This window comes from Carcharodon carcharias, chromosome 19, assembly GCF_017639515.1.
Source record: "Carcharodon carcharias isolate sCarCar2 chromosome 19, sCarCar2.pri, whole genome shotgun sequence".
NCBI classification, from domain to species: domain Eukaryota; kingdom Metazoa; phylum Chordata; class Chondrichthyes; order Lamniformes; family Lamnidae; genus Carcharodon; species Carcharodon carcharias.
In genome coordinates this window covers 35,389,171-35,401,828 of record NC_054485.1, presented here as the reverse complement: position 1 = coordinate 35,401,828, position 12,658 = coordinate 35,389,171, and the positions used below count along the sequence as shown (strand labels likewise).

At 40.3% G+C, this 12,658-nt stretch overlaps 1 long non-coding RNA gene across 1 annotated transcript; it reads right to left on the bottom strand.

Annotated features, from left to right (window-relative positions):
* Window positions 1-1,766: 1,766 nt before the first annotated feature.
* On the bottom strand, window positions 1,767-12,634 carry LOC121291571. Its single transcript, XR_005946030.1, has 2 exons — window positions 12,498-12,634; window positions 1,767-2,215 (listed from the first exon to the last, which is right to left on the bottom strand). It is a non-coding gene; the product is annotated as an uncharacterized LOC121291571 (long non-coding RNA).
* Window positions 12,635-12,658: the final 24 nt, after the last annotated feature.

The following is a 12,658-nucleotide window of genomic DNA, read 5'->3' as shown; positions in this document are numbered from 1 at the left end:
AAGATAAAGATGCAGAGGAGCGTCAGCAGAGACACAAGGCAGTGTTAACTATGTCAGCAGTGGTAACTATATCAGCTAAATAATAACATCTTGGAGAAGACACGTGTTAGCTGACAAGATCTACAGCCAAACTGTGTAAAAGTGTGCACTTGAAGACAACAGACACTGCAGTCAGGGAGTGGCCTGGTCAGTCACTGAAAATGTGAAGAGAGCTCGTTCAGCAAACTGACCACCCTGGGACAAACTCTTGCACGTGGGGTTTTCAACTATCAGTATAGTGAGTATGTCTGTAGTTTGGGAATAGGGTAGATAAACCAGATTGTGAGAACAAGTACTTGTTACGTGCAAAAAACAAAAACAAAAGCAAAAAGAGTCATACGGACTCAAAACATTAACTCTGTCTTTCTCTCCACAGATGCTGTCAGACCTGCTGAGTTTTTCCAACATTTTTTGTTTTTGTTTCAGATTTCCAGCATCCGCAGTATTTTGCCTTAATACTTGTTATGTGGCATTGACATCAAGGGTAAGACAAGATCCTGCAGGATTTGGGAAGTTACCTAGTTAAAGGGATAACAGAGCTACACTTTCTCTCTAGCTTCAGAATATATGTGTTTTTTTTGTTCTGATCAAGTATAGCTGTTTCTGCAAGTGACACAGAGCAAAATAAGTCAACCAATCTCTTTTTCACCTCTTGCTGATCATTTCTAGATAAAATTGTCTCAGAGGGATTCACAATATTGATTAATAGTGAACTACCTTTTTGATATTATATTTCCTTCTCTTTCTTTGATCAAACATATTATGTGGCTTTACTTTGTTCCAGTCCACAAACGAAAAATAATTAAAAAGATCAAGCTTCAGTTAGCCAGTTCTAAAAAATTTTCACAAGCGAAGACTTCAAATTTAAATTTTCAGATGTTACTTTGTGAAATTTTCTTGCCAATTTTACCCTATCCCATCTCTTGTAAAGCACGACCCCTCGGTTCCATAACCAAAGGTGCAATCCAGTATCTTGCTCCAAATGGTCATTCAACATTTGAGAATTTTGACAGCGATTTCCTGCAATTTGGTTAATCACGATTGTAGTTGAGCCCAATTCCACCTTCAGCTGATATGTGCATAAACATATTCCAGGAATACCAGTCAGGAAATGGGTATAGTGATTGAGTTTCTGCTCCTTAACCCCAGGCCAATTGATGGATCCATACTACTCTGCTGATGAGATCTAAAGTATCATTTTGCAAGGGGAGAATTCTGGCTTGAAGCATATCAGTAAGAGCCTGAGTTACAGATTTGATTCTCTCGTGCACTCCCATCTAACATGTGGAGCTGGCAAAATGAGTTCACTACTGCACCTTTATGCTTTTGTAAAGAAAGAAGTGTACAATGGATGAAGAGATTTCCGACTTCAGTTTTTCCATTGTGAAACTGTACTTGCTAGCAAATTCAGTATGGAGAAACTGCTTCTTCTCAGCCCATGAGTTTCCTAGTATTCCTGGTGAGAGTGGTCCAATGGAATATCTCTCCACTAATGTTCATTTAATATGGTATGAGTGCAAAAGGATTGGAAATGTTGTTCTTTATAGATGAAGTAATCCATGAAACTAGAACTAGAAACTTACTGATACCCCAAGATTCTTAAGGCTTGGTTTATGTTTTCCAAATAAAATGTGTAAAAGGCAATTCCAGTTTCCTTGGTAATAAGGACAGTAATACCTTTTTCCTAGTTCCATTCAAAATTTCCGCTGTACAAAATAAAACAATAGGAATTGTATCTATTTAATAAAGTAACCATAATGTACAAAGCACATGAAGTTGAATTGAATGATATTATGTTATTCCTAATAGAATAATGATTATACACTTTTTTAAGTCAGTGAACCTTTTTAGCTAACAGAGTAAAGGCTATTTTAATCACTAATCTGAATATCATCAAACCTTTTGTAACTGAATAATGCAAAGTTTGCAGAGGTGGGGAATGCATGCATTCATGGAGCTGTTAAAATTACAAGACTCATTATGTATTCTTGGTTCAGAGCCCAAACATTCATTGGAGTACTAAAACAGATGAGCCCTGGAGAAAACATCAATTGACTGACAGTTCTGGCTCTGTGATCTCTGGTCTTGGTCCTGGCCGCCACTTTGAAAGGCTGCTGAGTCATCCCAGCTTGGTGAAAATCCAGCTCATCGTGTTTGACTCACTTGATCAAATTCTCTAATGAAGTAATGGAGAAGTTTGATGAGGATAGTATAGTTGTTATTATGTATAAGGACTTTCAAAGCGCATTTGACAAATTACCACATAACAGTCTTGTTAGCAAAAATTGAGGGAAAGTGGCAGCATGGAAACAAAAGCTCACAATTACCTATATTGAGTTAATTTGTTAATTAAATACCCATTAAACAAATTTATTAATGTTTTCCTGTATTTTGTCATATTTCATCTCTGTATTAGCTACATCGTTTGGTGCCGTTTGGAAACTTTGAAATTATGCTTCTACTTTGTCGCCAGCTTGCTGTCCATTCCACTTGTTCTCCTGGCCTCACATGTTTTAACCTTAGTCATGACACTGTTATGCCTTATCAAAAGAGTTTTTGGAAATCTTTGTTTACTGCATTTACTACATTATTCATTTTACTGCTGACTGCAAAATCCAGGTCAATATTTCTGCCATTTCTTCGTCGTTGTTTTCTGCGAGCTTATTCTGTGTATACCTAAGTGGCCCCACCCTTACCATGATTTTTCTCTTGTTACTCAGGTATCTGTAGATTACTTTTTATATTCCTTGATAACATATTTTGTAGGGTTTTTTGCCTTCTTTTTCTGCATCTTAGGTTTTACATTGCCTGTTTCTTCTGTATTCATCTTTTCTTCACACCATCTTTCAATTTCCCCACTTCCCCTGATCTGTGATCTCCAGGATGAGGAGATGCCAACTCTAAGTACATAAATTTGTGACTGCTATGTCCTGTCAAGCAACAGGAAACTGGCATTCATTAATCATTTAATATCATCTCCCAACACCATCAAATGATATTTGCCATACCCTGCAGCTGATTAAAAAATAATCAGAAGAACAAAAATAAAAGTCTAAGCATATATTTCATATGAAATAACTAGTTAAAATAATTTCATGATCCAGCTAATGCTGCAAACAACTTGACTTTTGCTTTAGTAGTTTGTGATGCTATCTGAAACTTTAGATGAGATTACCACCTTATAAACTTTTATAGGTGCCCTAACTACTACCCCATGTAAAAGCAATTGATCTATTTTTAGATTCATCAAAGTAACTGTTTTAGATTTTTAAAGAGTGGGTGTTTTGTTTGCATGTGACCTATTCTACTGACTCTTGATTGGTTTTCCATAATATGTCGTAACAGGCACAACTGAGCAATAAAGTGCATAATCTTCTATTGTTTCCATACAATAATCCAAAGCTCAATAGAACCATTGTACATTCTTTTATCTTTTGTGTAGGCCCACTGTTACTGATATTGCTATGTTCTTGTCATGACACTAAAGGCAGAATTTTGCCCTTAGCATGCAGGATTGGCAGGGGCAGTCAGGAGGCCAACTGATGCCCGCGATCAACAGAACACTGTAATTTCACACTGGCAGGCCAGTTAAGGCCCACCCAATGTGATACGCAAGTGGCAGCGCTGAGTGCCGCCTTTGCAGGTGGGGGGAGGAGGACGAGCAGGCCTAGCACGAGCTTCGCACATGCAAGAGAGCGCTGAATAATCTCCTTGAGGTGCAGTGCTGCCTCAGGAAGATGAAGAGATTTTTTAAAATAATAAAGAGCAAAAAAATGTAAAGAAACATATCCCCTCATAATGAGCAGGGACACGTTTTTAATTAAAAAATACAATTTTTATTTTATTTGTATTTGCTTTTGGAAACCTCAACCCGCCAACCATTAAGTTGCACGGGCAATGATAACTTAATGGCCTTAATAGGCCTTTTAATTGTCGGCGGGCGCGCTGCCGGCTCCGGTGTGCACCCGCCAACCAAACTATCGCGTGGCTGCGCATTGACGTCGGCGCACTCAGCCAACATCATCACGCGTCATTTCACACTCGGTCAGTTCGGGCGCGTGCCCACCCGCCAAGCTAAAAATTCTGCCCTAAGTGTCGGCGATTTAGCCTCTCAAGCATATTCCACCTATTAGTTAGTGCATGGTTGATCTGTACCTCACCATCACTCATTCTCCTTTGCTCCATATGCTTTGATAACTTGCCTAATAAAAATCAATTAATCTCAGTCCTGGAAATATCAATTGATCTGGCATACGCAGCCTAATGGAGGAAAGTGTTCCAGATTTCCTCGACTAACCCTGTGAGAAAAAGTTCCCTGATTTCACTCCTAAATAGTCTAGCTCTAATTGTAGGGTTACGTCCTCTTGTTCTCATTTCCTCCATCAGAGGTAATTGTTTCTCTGGGGTGAATTTTAACCCCAAAAATAGATGGCTTGGGGTCAGCTGAGACATAAAAATTCTTTAAAAATTCTAACCCAACCCCAAACTTCCTCCAATTCACCCACTTCCAGGTTTAACAGGGGACATGAAGTCATGGTGTAGGGAGCCTCACTTTTAATTTGTTTTCCATGTCTCACTCTGACAGACCAGTTTTCTCAAGCCTTGGGAAACACAGCAGCTCAAGGGAGGCATGGACAACTGCAAGGAAAAGGTCAATGCCCTACAGCACTGCTTGAGGGTCAGGAGGAGTAAGAGTGCTTCCTCACAGGCCCCAAACTTACCTGGGACCTGACCCCATCACCTTGCCATTCCAAGACTCCGTGCCATTCAAAGACCCCCTAATGAAGGATTGGAAACCCTCCTAGGGTTGGGGAGCAGATCTTTACCCCACCCCTCCCCATTCCCATCAGCAGCTGCAGATCCCTTATCTGCAGCTATGACTGCTGCTTGTTCCAGGGAGCTCCTTGCCCAACTGGGAGCCAAGCCGGTCAACCAGGCGTTCTTCCAGTTGGGACCTTGTCAAAAAATGATGCATGCTATGGAGTCAAAACTCCACAACATGCAGGGACTGAAACTTTTCCCTTCATGCCATCCTTCACTCATGAAACCAATTAGGAAATGCCATCACAGAATTGTTAAAGTTAAATTATGTTCAAATAACTTGATTGAGATTTTTGATGAGGGCAATGTGGTTGATGTGCTTTATGTGGCTTTCCAAAAGGCATTTCATAAAGTGTATAATAACAGAGAGTAATAAAAAGGAAAGTGACAGCATGGAAATGAAGCTGGCTGAGTGACAGAAAATAGCAGTGGTGACCGGTTGTTTTCAGACTGGAGGAAGATAAGCAGTGAGGTTTCCCAGGGGTCAGTATTAGGAGCACTGATTTTCTTCATCTATATTATTGGCCTAGACTTGGGTGTACAGGACACAATATCAAAATTTGTAGATGACATAAAACTTGGAAGTATTGCAAACTATGAGGAGGATGGTGATAGACTTCAGAAGGACACAGACTGCTGGAATGGCTAGACAGGTAGCAGATGAAATTTAGTGCAGAGAAGTGTGAAGTGATACATTTCAGGAGGAAGAACAGGGAGAGGTAATATAAAACAAAGGGTGCAATTCTAAATGGGGTACAGAAGCAGAGACCTGAGGATATTTGTACAAAACATTGAAGGTGGCAGTGCAGGTTGAAAAAGCAGCTGAAAAAGCATACAGGATCCTGGGCTTGATAAATAGGGACATATTTACAAAAGCAAAGAAGTTATGATAAACCTTCATAAAACAATGCTTCGGCTTCAGTTGGAGTGTTGTGTCCAGCTCTGTGTATTGCATTTAGGAAGTATGTTAATGATTTAGAGAAGATGCAGAAAGGATTTACAGGAATAGTTCCAGGGATGAGGGACTTCAGTTATGTGACAGACTGGAAAACCTGGGATTTTTCTCCTTACAGAAGATAAGGCTGAGAGGCAACTTGATAGAGGTGTTTAAAATCATGATGGATCTAGACAGAGTAGATAAAGAGAAAAGGTTCCCATTGGTGGGAGAGTCAAGAACCAGAGGACAGCAATGTAAGGTGATTGGTAAAAGAACTAACGGCAACATGAGGAAGAACTCTTTTACACATCAAGTAGTTAGGACCTAGAATGTACTGTCTCAGACTGTGGGGGATGCAGATTCAATCATGACTTTCAAAAGCATCAAGAGGACTATGTGGAAAGGGCTGGAGAGTGGGACAGGAGATGTGCACTTGCAGAGAGCTGGTACGGACAGGACAGGCTGGATGAACTCCTTCTCTGCTGTAACTATTCTATGATTCTATCTTTCAATGATTAACCCATAGAGCAGGTTTAATTCTTATAAATATATAAACAATCTGCCAGGATACATTACTTTTAAATTAAGATATCTGCAGACTGCTTATTAAATATTTATTTGGAATATTATTTATCCTCTTTTAATTGTCCATATTAAAACCAAATTATTTGATCCATTTTATCATTCTAAATATACTGTCTTTAAGCATTTATGTACAATAGATGACTAACATGTGCTGAACTGACAATATCCAGTGTCAGACTAAGGAGAATGGAAATAGTTGGGAAATATTTTCTGCTTGGATCAGTACTATATATTTAATTGTTAGGTCTGAATAAGGAACTCATTATAATGGGAGTGAACGGAAAGTGATTTGGGTCTTTGGAATTCAATGCTTTATACTTGTTTTACCCTTGAGTTGGGACAGTTTTAGAAATAGTTCTGTGGTAATTCTTATCTTTGTAATTTCCCAATACAGTCATTAACCAAGCAATATTACCACAATGGGAGTGATAGGCCATTCAACTTGATAAGTTAAAGTTCTGAAATTAGGCACATAGATCCCTATTCCCAATGTGTTGTATTTTACAGCTAAGACAATTCCCTACTTCATAAGGACTATGCTAGTGATCATTATAGACTAGCCTTTATTGAATTTGTAAAATTAGTCTAAAGAGTTCTCATTCCAGATTTCACTTCATTTTCATTGGCTCTTCCCCCATAGTACTGCTCACCCATTTCTGGCCTCACCTGTAGAAACACACTTCTAAAAGCCAAGAATCAATTTTGAGTGTACATTTAATTCTCTATCAAAACTAATTTTACTGTGCACTCCCCACTATATGTTGATTCCTGTTGCTGTAGAGCACACAAATTTGCAGTGCAAGGCTTCTCAGTTACCATTTCCATACATATAATAATTTTCCCTACAGCAGAGTACTTATGGTAGGAATCCTATTGGGTATCACTAAGCACTCAGCAATTTAGATGAGGAGAATAAATTCAAGATAGGACAGGAAAGGCAAGTGTACCTAAGAATCATATGCACTCCTGCTCTAACCCTTAGTCCACGCTTGATAACCTAGGCATTTAGGAACCTCAGAGTATACAAATGAGTTGTCACAGAGCTATGCTATCCTCTCCAGACTGATGTGCAAACAACTTCACCCACAGGGACATCTCTTTCTCTAACTTTACCATTGCACTTAGCTTCCATGCCACAAGATACTTGCAAACTACCACTCGGGGCATGTGCCAAATCAGCCAGCCTGCTGTCCACAAATGCCTCAAACAAGTAATAGAAATCACCTGACATCATTGTCAAGAAAGCAGGGCATTGCACATGGCATCTATATGGCTATCTGGACTCTTCACGTCAACCATACAGCCTACAGGGACACAAAGGATACTCATCCCATTAATTTATAAGTTTGTCAGACCACAGAATTATCAACTGGCAGCTAGAGAGATGCTGGTGTAATGGTAATGTCTCTGGGCTAGCAATTTAGTGGTCCTGGCTAATGTTCTGGCCACATGGATTCAATTCCTGCCATAGCAGCTGGTAGAATTGAAATTCAATTAATAGATTTTTTAAAATCTGGAATTGAAAGCTAGTCTGAGTAATGGTGCTATGAAACTATCATCTGGTCCACTAATGCTGCTTAGGGAAGGAAATCTGCCACCTGTACCTGGTCTGGCCTACATATGAATCCACACCCATAGCAATGTGGCTGACTGCCCTCTGAAATGGCCTAGTTAAGGTTCAGTTCAATGTCAATTAGGGATGAGCAACAAATGCTGGCCTTGCCAGGGAGGCCCACATCCTATGAAAGAATTTTTTAAAATCCATGATGCTCTCCAGAATGGCTAGATGATTTGAAGGCTGCTTGACAACAAAGAAAATTTTCCCCAACTCTAAAACGAAACCTGAAACAGCACAGGAATGAAAATACAGTGGAGCTCATTCCTCAGCCAGAATTACTGTTGAAAGCAAAGATTTCACTGCCTGGACCCTCCCAGGTTATTTGTCCCAGCAAAAGTTATCACCACCTGTTGTATGTAGCAAAACTTTGAGATTCAAAGATGAGGAAGCATACAACAGATGAAGAGAAGGGCCAGAATCAACAGGTAGCAGAAATGGAAGATGAAGAACAGTAAACTGAAGTAGAAATGCACATTTGGAGCCAAGAAGCAGCAAGCACAAATAGAAAACTGCTTCTATTAATTTTCAGACTTGGGCCATGAAGAACTGGTCCTTTCCAATGTGGCAACACACAGTTGCTCAATAAAGAACATTTTATCTATTTCCATCTACTGTGGCTTTAGGACTACATTAGCCTCAATTTGCTATCTGCCAAATGCCATTGGTCTTTATTAATGAATCTATAATATTTCCCATTGTTCCTACTGCTGCTCCATGTATTCGCACTGCTAATGTCTTGCTGTTTTGTTTTGCATCTGTACAATCCTAATTGATGTGTTAGTTTTAGTCTGAACTATATGGTCTGACAATATGATGTTTTCCACCTTTCAGAATGGAGCATAATACATGCTGGACACCCTGTACAACCTCTTGTATGAAACAACTCAACTAAAAGCTAATTGCTAATCTCATGGCAAGTTAGTTCCATTCACAGCATATGTAAGGATAACAGCTTCTGATCACAGATGTGGGACAACCTAAGGCATCTGTATTTTTCTGCTATCATGAATAAGAAGAGTTGGGAGAGGGCCCAAATTGGTTTTTTTTTCAATTTATTCATTCACAGGGTGTGGGTGTCGCTGACTAGGCCAGCATTTATTGCCCATCCCTTCTTGCCCTTGAGAAGATAGTCATAAGCCACCTTTGTAAACCGCTGGTGGCACACCCACAGTGCTGTTAGGAAGGGAGTTCATCCCTTTTAGACTTTGTAGTGCTTTGATACAACTGAGTGGCTTACTAAGCCATTTCAGAGGGCAGTTAAGAGTCAATCACATTGCTGTGGGTCTGGAGTCACATGGAGAACAGACCAGATAAGGATGATGGATTTGTTTCCCTATAGAGCATTAAGTGAATCAAATGGGTTTTTACAACAATCAATAATAGTTTCAAGGTCATTATCACTAAGATTTTTATTGCGTGAATGTAAATTACACCAATAGCCATGGCGGGTTTGAACCCATGTCCCTCAAGCATTAGCCTCTGGATTACTGGTCCAGTAACATTAACATTATGCCAATGCTCCCCTCCCTGAGATGATGATGCTGAGCAGATTGGCAGGCAGGCTTGTGTTCACACTTCTCTGCATATCAGGTTCTCAAGCACGGTGGTCAAGCAGGAAGACAAGACAATTGGAGTTCAAGGTATGGATTCCTTTTGCACAACTACTGGTAACTGCTCTAAGTGTCATTTTGCCCAATTGATAATGCTCTCAACTCAGAAATGGTCTGTAGTGCAGCAAGTCTTAAAGGGGCAAGCATACTCTGTGTAAATATTTCTGATTTGGTGTTTAATATATATTATTTTAAAAATGTAAAAGACCTGCAGAAAACCAATTCTCAAAGGTAGTTCAGAATCTCAACCAAATTGTTCTGATGTGGAGTTTTATTTACATTTATTGGGCATGTTTCCTACATTATTAATTCCCCAGGGAAGTGATAGTTTGAAAACAATACTGTAATCTCTATGAGGAGGCCAAGAAGATGAAAGAGTTCTACTTGGTTTTTAATATAAAAATGCGTTTATACATTAAATCAAGGGCTGTTTTATTTGTGCAAGGCATTGATTTAAATGTTATTTTAACAATAAAAATAATGCTACACATTTCATTTACAGACAGTTCGATAATTCATATGTAATTAATTTCAAAGTTCCCAAAAACATTTCTCCACTGTTTACTAAGCATGGTAAACATGATCACATTGTTCATATCACAAAAAATGTATTATGGTACTTGCTTGTGGTATTTTGGTGACAATGGCACTAACTTTTAAACCGTTTCCCTCTCCAAAAAGATAATTGTAGGTCTGATTTTAATGCTCACATGACTAAAGTACTTCCTGCTATGTCACTGACATGTTCCCTGCCTGCTGAAATCTTAATCATGCAGTTTTCAGAGTCTGCTGAAGCACCCACCAGAAGGAGGTAAGGCCTCATGAATATGTGTAAATAGGGACTCCAAGGCAATTAAGACACCAACACATGTTTGCACAAAATCACATTAGTTCTGCCCAATGCCCACCCACCCCTCACGAAAACCTAGTGGTCTCCAAGCTACTGTAGCTACAGCATTTAAAAGGGGAACTCACCTACAGGTGATGCATCAGAAGATCCTTTTGCTATTTTGATCGCCATGCAAATCCCTAGACAACTTGATTCTCACTTTTTTAAAATTAACAGTAAGCTTTACCTGTTTCCAATTCTGACTCAGAGCCCTGAGAATCATGCCATACATCTTTCCTAGGTAGGCATCTGCCTTGGCTCACTGTTAACACTCTTGCCTCTAAGTCAAAAGGTTATAGGCTCCAGCTCCACTGCTGAAACCTGAGCACATAATCTAAGATGACAACTCCTCAGTGGTTTCAGAGATACCAGTTTTTGGATTAAAAGTTAAGCATCTGCCCTCTCAGGTCAATATTAAAGATTCAGGGTACTATTTGAAAAGGAGTTCCCCCAATTATCCCTTAATCAACTAAAACATTATCTGGTCATTTATTTCATTGCTCTTTGTGGCAGCTTGCTCTTCATAAACTGGCTGCAGCATTCCCCACATTACAGCAGCGGCTAAATTGACTGTAAAGCCCTTTGGGACATCCTGAGGTTGTAAAATATGCTATATAGATGCAAGTCGTTTTTTTAGTATAATTTCCATGATGTGCCGTCCTGGTCCCTACCCTCTTCAACAACATTGTGTTTTTATAGGTGTCCTATTTCTCTCTGTCTCCGCGTTGAGGCTCTAATTCATAAAACCTTTCAGCATTACTGTCCAGTTGGCTTGACCTGGCCTTAGGCGTTTGTTACCGACCTGAATCCCTTATCGGTGCAGCAATATATACTTGAAAGGGGGGAAAGAAGTGCAGAGTTTTGGGGAAAGAGCAGGGCAATGGCACTAATTGGCATGTCTTTCAGAGAGCCAGTGCAGTCACAATGGGCCGAATGGCTTCCTTTTATGCTGTAAGATTCTATGATTATACTGCCGTGCACTGTGTGACTGTGACCTTTTTAAACTCTATTTGCACTGGCTGCTTCCCAGTCACTTGTTTGTACTGCTGTGTGATTCAACCGTATATACTTAAAGCTCGGAGCCAAAAACTCTTCGACTTTCACTGACAGACCTGATGGCTGTGCAACTGCTATGAAATTGGCAGCCCAAATAAAATTACATGAGAAAATCCCAAATTGCTAAACAAAACGTTGTGAAGGTGGCTTTTGTTTCCAAAGCCGACGATCTGCATGTTGCACTTCTGCAGCTGCAGGTGAATATTCAGCTTTCAGTGTTGGGAACGGCTGGATCCAGCTCACGGTTGCAATGTGCCCGGGGCGCGGGTTTGCTCGGACAAGTGGGGAGATTTATGTTTATGGATGTCACGGATCTCCGGTTCCCTGTTTAAATCGCAGCTGTCGGCTCCTTTCTCACGTTACAGCCGTCATGGAAATTGTAGAGCCTGCCAACCAGGTAACTGGGACAGATGAAAGGGCGGGGCTGTCTGTCAACCCGCGGGCTCTCATTTGTTCCCAGTGAGGTTTCATTTGAAAATTATTGGAAATCAAACCCCTCCCCCCCCCCAAAAAAGTAACACGGTGGAATGGAGTAAAATAGACACAAACTCAAAGAAAGATGGTGAAAAGAGAAGGCTTCTCATCATCAAGGAGTAGAAAGTGAATGAGGCCGTAATTTCATACAGAGTCAGAAAAGGAATTGGAGCCAGAGAGACAGGCGCTGAAAATCTGGGACCGAGCCAGAGAGACTTGGTCAGAAAGACAGAGAGAAAAAAAAACATCAAACAGACCACATGAGAGAAATCCAGCAACAGGAAGAGCCTCCCCGGGAAAGAAAAACAGCAATCTACAAACAAACCCAAGTCATCGCTTCTCAAACTGGGAAGAGCAGAAACACACGGACGGACACAAGAGAGTGGACAGAACCCTTGATCCAAGGGACACCCTGCCGCCAGGGGCACATCGTCAAGGTTAAAGGAAGAAAATAGCAAGAACTCTTACCGATCGGCAGTTCAGCTCTGTGGATATCTGCTCTGCAAGCAGCAACATCCAGAGAAAGCAGCAACTTCAACACTAACACATATCAACATTGTAGAAACTCCACCATCCAGACAAAGTGCCGCCCGCATTCAACAGATATACAGCAAACTGTATTCACTAAT